General features: G+C 42.2%; 1 pseudogene; it reads right to left on the reverse strand.

Moving 5' to 3' along the window:
• Window positions 1-3018: 3018 nt before the first annotated feature.
• Window positions 3019-4903, reverse strand: LOC508285 (methionine adenosyltransferase 2B pseudogene; annotated as a pseudogene).
• Window positions 4904-5913: the final 1010 nt, after the last annotated feature.

Below are 5913 nucleotides of genomic sequence, written 5' to 3' on the forward strand. Positions count from 1 at the left end.
TCAAAAGCATCAATTCTTCGGCACTCAGCTTTCTTCACAGTCCAACTCTCATATCCATACATGACAACTGGAGAAACCATAGCCTTGACTAGATAGACCTTTGTTGGCAAAGTAATGTCTCTGCTTTTGAATATGCTATCTAGGTTGGTCATAACTTTCCTTCCAAGGAGTAAGCATCTTTTAATTTCATGGCTGCAATCACCATCTGCAGTGATTTTGGAGCCCAGAAAAATAAAGTCTGACACTTTTCCCACTGTTGTTTAGCATTCACTATAAACTTTGGCACAGGTTACTTATTTGAACACTGAATCTAAAAAGCACAAAGAACACAAGAATGTACTATGGTATCAAGGTGAGTTCCAGACAAGCAAGAGAATTCCACACATCTGTGGAAGGGGGCACAACTCTGGACATGATCTTGGGAGTGGAACTGATAGGACTTGGGGAAAGTTATGAAACAGCTGAACTCACTTGTGAATCTCTAGACCCTGCAGTGATTAACCTAACTCACCATGACTCTGTTGTGATTACTGAAGAAAGGAAGAGGTCAGGTGGAAATACAAGGTCACTGCATGGCCAAACTGGCAGCTGTGTGGTGAGCAGTGATAAGAAGGGGTTGATAAGGGACAGAGATGCATCTGTGACCAACAGTACCTACCATAACGCCCTGGAAGAAGAAACTTTAAGTTGCACATTACTTGGTTATAACCACTGTTGAAATTGTATGGATGGACACTCAAGAGATTGAACTGAGTAAATGACATGTCTACTTTACAGAATGTGGCCACATCTGTAGGCAGTGCCTCTGCACTTCCCTTAAATATACTAAAAATCATCCAGTTTGTTTGAAAAAATTCAGCTGCCATCAGTACCACTGCATCTATATATGAAGTGTGCTGTGTTGCTCAGGACAGATGGATAACCTAGTTAGGATTTTCCCATGACCTTATGCAGAAACTATAGATTGTTGCCATTCAGTACACTGAATTAAAAAAGCCTGGTTTTAAAAACTGCTCTCTGGAGTATATAGAAAACTCTTTCGTCGTACACGCTATGAGACTACCTTTTGATTTGTTTCATGCTGCAGGGCTCGACTTGGTTGTCATAGTATACTAGAGGCTGGTGGTTGTCCTCAAAGCAAATTTTCCTTTCTTCCTCATAACAGTCAATTTTAAATTGGCCACATATGGGCATTTTTGGTCATGTAAATAAGGGCAACATCCTAGAGATCACGGAGCAAATAAATGGAAGGAACCTGAGAGACTGACAACTTTGCAAACCAGAGCCACCTACAAGTTTGGGCTTTTACTTGAGAGGTGAATAAACTTCATTCTTATTTAAATAAACATTATATGGGGTCTTGTTTAAAGAAATGGAAACTTTATTTTAATTAATGGACTAAGGAGGGTGATATCTCCCTGGTTTCTTTGAATTTCATGACTCCACTAGAGTAGAAGGAAGTCAGTCTTTATAACCACCTCGCCAACCAGCACGGTGGAGGTAGGTATAAAAGCAGGCCCCATGTCCTGCTGGGACTCCTAGTGGCTGTTAAAATCAGCCTGAGGAGATGTCTAGACACTGGAATCTAGAGTTGGGCTTCCGTGCTCTTTGACCTGCCACACCAGAGAGAGGCTGCCTTAACCCTAGGTTTACAAGTGTGCCTGCCTTCCACCATACTGGTCAGCTAATCTACAAGCTGGTGTGCGTCTATGTGAACAAATACATCACTGCATCCACATCCCAGGTGCTCCTGCAGTCTGACTGAGTCACAGGCCTTGAGAAAGCCTCCTTCTCGCCATCCTCCAGCACACATTAGCTCTTTTTTGTTTTGAAGAAAATCATATAGGACTCATAATTTCATGTGCACTTTACAGTTATAGAGGACATGATTTCTCCTATGTTCTCTCCTTTTCCCTCAGAATGAAATGTGAAGTAAAGTGTATTCTTTACTTACAATTGTTGTAGCAGTGTTGCTTTTCTCCATGGAGGCTCAGTTGTGCCAATGGAGCAGTGCCCATCCCAGCACCGTGTCTGTTCTACACACTGTATTCTCTGCAATGTCTCATACTTCAGACCTCAGTTGCTTGACTTGGCACAGTATATGCAAGATCAATGTGGTATACACCTTTTGTGTGGGTTTCTTTGTATGTTCTAAAATGAAACGAGGAAGAAAAATAACATGAAAATTAAAAAAAGTTATAAATATTAGATGTAGAACTTCCTACATTTCAATAATCCATCTTTTGTGTTTCACTTTGGAGACCATAAATTGCTCTATGACATAGCACAATATATCACAAACTTGGCTAATGATTGAAACACCTGAGGTGCCTATTAAATACAGATTCTGCTTTTGCATGTATTGTCCATGCAATTACTAGTGGTAAAGAACCCGCCTGCCAATGCAGGAGACATAAGAGACACGAGTTTGATCCCTGGGTCAGGAAGATCCCTTGAAGGATGGCATGGCAACCCACTCCGGTATTCTTGCCTGGAGAATCCCATGGACAGGGGAGCCTGGAGGGCTACAGTCGATAGGGTCACAAAGAGTTGAACACTACTGAAGTGACTTACCATGCATGCACATGTCCATGTGATTAGGGAAAAGGGCATATTTTCTCCAGCTTGCCAGCAGCCCTTGACTCTCCCTAATGTGCTCTACCCAGCCATATTTACCTTATGTAGACATTTGAGTTTTTGATCTTTGCTTTATGGGAAAAAATGCCTTTGGGGGAAAGTTGGGCAGCCTTGGAGGCAGGGCCCTACTGCTGAGTCACACGCAGCAGTAGTCACTACAGTCACCATGACTGTAGCCTCTCTCTTCCCATACAGTCAGCGCCTGCAGCTGACCAATAGAGAAAGACCCCAGCAAGTGTTGCCCTTTGAGCTCCTGCTGCACTGAACAACTGAGAAGGACCCCAATCAGGGGTGCCCTCTGAGTGCTGCCTGTGCTGAGCAATAGGGAAGAACCTGCCAGGGCAGCCTTCTGAGTGTCAGCTGCCAGTGGCTAGAAAAGAATTCTTTTTTTTTTTTTTTAAGCATTACCATGCTAGCAGTACATATTTATTATTATTCATGAATGTCAAAAGACTTACAAGGCCCATTACTATTAGTATAACTGCACATATGAAATATCACTTAGTGACATGGAGTGAAAAGGACAGTTTCATATATATTTAAAAAATACATTCACATACACACATTCTCTCTCTCTCAAACATTCACTGTTCACTGCTACAAAAGCAGGAGGTATCAAGCTGCAGGAGTTTCAATATACATAACATGTTGAAATATCTCAAGCATAAAAACTACACTTAGGTTGCAAAAATAAAGTTTCTTTCTTCAAACATTTTGATCTGAACTCAAGCAAAGCAAACAATGAACACCAATGATTTGTATGCCATTTAACACAATTTAAAACATTAAAGGATCAACAGTTGTAAAAGTCCTGAAAATGTAGAGGTTATTTATAGGAATGAACAATGCATTTCTTCCCCCTGCCCCCCCAAAAAAAGTCTACAGCAGATGTGTTTCATCCTGGCTCTCAAATACTTGAAAATCATAATTTACTATATTCACACAGCAAATTGAGGCAGAACAAAATGAGAAAATCATTACTTCAAACGAGGCATTATTGCCCTTAAATTTCCCTAGACAATTTCACTTGTGCAAGAGCATCATTTACCTGAAAGATCATGAGTCACAATCGAAGAGCACTCATACAAAACTATTTCCTTTTTTCTTTAAAAAGTGCCATGACTTCTTGACTTCTCGTTTTAAAAAACACTACCACCACCCCCACCACCACACATACACTAATGAAAGACCGTCTGTCTCCATCTCTTGTCAATCAGGAAAGGCCAGAGTGACTCTTTGATTCCAATTCGAAATGGTGTTCGCTGGCCAATGCCCAAGGTCTCCAATCTAGAGCAATCAAGCTGAGCATTTCTCGGACGGTGTGCTCCTACGACAGGACTGTCAGTTATCGGTCTTAAGTGGCTGCTGGGGAGGTTGAAGGCATCTGCAATTGCACACGCCATTTCATACTTAGTCATCTGTTCGTTGCCAGACCAGTGAAAGGTTCCCTTAATTGATGGATCCAGCATCCTCTTCTCTGCTAACTGACGACACACGGTGGCCACATCTTTGACGTGCGTGGGGAACCGTTGCTGCCAGTGGTCCATGTTTGCGGACTTGTTGCTGAACTGCACTTTATCAAACATAATAGTCACAGCACTTTCCTCAAGCCTTTCAACTTCTCCATACAGAACAGGAATTCTCAAAACAGCAGCTCCTAAATTGTTCTCCAGGTCGGCCTTTTCTCCTTCTAATTTTGTTTTGCCATATAGATTTAGGGGATTTGGTATGTCTTCCTCTCTATAAGGTGGGTTTGTTCCATCAAAAACATAATCAGAGCTAATGTAGATTAGAAATGCTCCAATTGCAGCTGCTTCCTTTGCTAAATTCCCAGAAGCATCCACATTAAGTTGAGAAGCAGTATCTGGGTGATTTTCTACAACATCTGGCCTTCTCTCTGCTGCACAGTGTACGATGACATGGGGCTGAAAATCATAAATGATGTGATGAACTGCATTAGAATCCAAGAGATTGACCTGCTCAAATTTTGGTCTTGCTCTTCTAAAACCACAGCCAACGGCATGCCAATTATTCTGCTGAAATTCTTTGTACACAGCTCTGCCAAAAAGCCCAGTGGCACCAGTAATGAGAACGCGCCTGTTGGGGATGTTAACTTCCTCCTCCACCAACCGGCAGTCCCCGGGAACAAAGTGGATAGAGAGCTCTTTCTCCCGGCCCACCATGCCCGCCGTCTTTGCGCTGTCGTCGCCGCCGCCGCCGCCGCAGCGACCGCCACTTCCTTCAGCCCGGGATCGCGGCGGGCCGCTAGAAAAGAATTCTAATAGTATTATATCTCCTGCTCCAGTAGCCGCTGGAAGACAAGAATATACAATGGGGAAAAACAGTCTCTTCAATAAGTGGTGCTGGCAAAACTGGAGAGCTAGTGTAAAAGAAAGAAATTAGAACACTTTCTAACACCAAACACAAAAATAAACTCAAAATGGATTAAAGACCTAAATGTAAGACCAGAAACTATAAAACTCTTAGAGGAAAACATAGGCAGAAGACTCTTTGACATAAATTGAAGCAAGATCCTCTATGACCCACCTCCTAGAATAATGGTACTAAAAACAAACAAATGGGACCTGAAAAGTGAAAGTGTTAGTCTCTCTCTTTGCGACCTTATGTAGCCTTCCAGGTTCCTCTGTCCGTGGGATTCTCCAGGCAAGAATACTGGAGTGGGTTGCCATTTCCTTCTCCAGGGGATCTTCCCGATCCAGAGATTGAACCTTGGTCTCCTCCATTGCAGGCAGATTCTTCACCGTCTGAGCCACCAGGGAAATTAAACTTAAAAGCTTTTGTACAGCAAAGGAAACCATAAACAAGATGAAAAGACAATCCTCAGAATGGGAGAAAATAATTGCAAATGAAGCAACTGACAAAGGATTAATCTCCAAAATATACAAGCAGCTCATGCAGCTCAATATCAGATAAACAAACAATCCAATCAAAAAATGGGTAGAAGACCTAAAAAGACATTTCTCCAAAGAAGACATACAGATGGCCAATAAACACATGAAAAAATGCTCAACATTGCTCATTGTTAGATAAAATGAAAAGTGAAAGTGAAAGTCGCTCAGTTGTGTCCGATTCTTTGTGACCCCATGGACTATACAGTCTATGGAATTCTCCAGGCCAGAATACTGGAGTGGGTAGCCTTTCCCTTCTCCAGGTGATCTTCCCAACCCAGAGATCGAACCCAGATCTCCTGCACTGCAGGCGGATTCTTTGCAAATTAAAAACTAAAATGAGGTATCACCTCACATGGTCAGAGTG

The sequence above is a fragment of the Bos taurus genome, chromosome 10, assembly GCF_002263795.3.
Source record: "Bos taurus isolate L1 Dominette 01449 registration number 42190680 breed Hereford chromosome 10, ARS-UCD2.0, whole genome shotgun sequence".
NCBI classification, from domain to species: Eukaryota; Metazoa; Chordata; class Mammalia; order Artiodactyla; family Bovidae; genus Bos; species Bos taurus.